This window comes from Mus pahari, chromosome 13 (assembly GCF_900095145.1).
Source record: "Mus pahari chromosome 13, PAHARI_EIJ_v1.1, whole genome shotgun sequence".
Lineage (NCBI taxonomy): Eukaryota > Metazoa > Chordata > Mammalia > Rodentia > Muridae > Mus > Mus pahari.
In genome coordinates this window covers 85,366,165-85,366,815 of record NC_034602.1, presented here as the reverse complement: position 1 = coordinate 85,366,815, position 651 = coordinate 85,366,165, and positions in this window count along the sequence as shown.

The following is a 651-nucleotide window of genomic DNA, read 5'->3' as shown; positions in this document are numbered from 1 at the left end:
AGCAGGGTGGGACCTTCCAATCTTATCAGCAAGATTAGCAGACTGCCCTTCACATGATTTTTCAGAAACTAGTCCTTTAGTGGGGAAACAGAGGTTTAACTGGCTTTACTATAAAGTGGTCTTCATCTCTATGGAGTTGAGTAGGCCCAAGCCTGATTTGGGTGGGGAGCAGTCTTGTTCTTGCCGTGCTCTCTGGGAGCTGTCTGGGGTATAGGCAATGTTCTGCCACCCCTCATTTGGCTTGGGAGCCCAGAGTGATGAGCCGCCTAATATGGGTGCTAGGAATTTAATTCAGGTTCATTGCAAGAGCAAGAAGTACTCTTAACTGATAAACCATCTCTCCATCCCCGTGAACATACTTTTAAATATTTCATTTCATTATAAAACAATCTTGTTGTTATGCCCCGTTCTTGGGAACCCCCAGACAACGGCAGGAATTGCAAGTCCGATGTAAAAACAAAGAGTGCCTTTATTTCACAAGTCAGACCCGGGTAGAAAGACTTTCCCACTGTGCAGGTTAGGGATGCAATGGCCAAACCAGGGACTCAGTGTGTGTGTGTGTGTGTGTGTGTGTATTATGTTATTATGTACACATATATAATATATATACACACACATACATATATATATATATATATATATATATATATA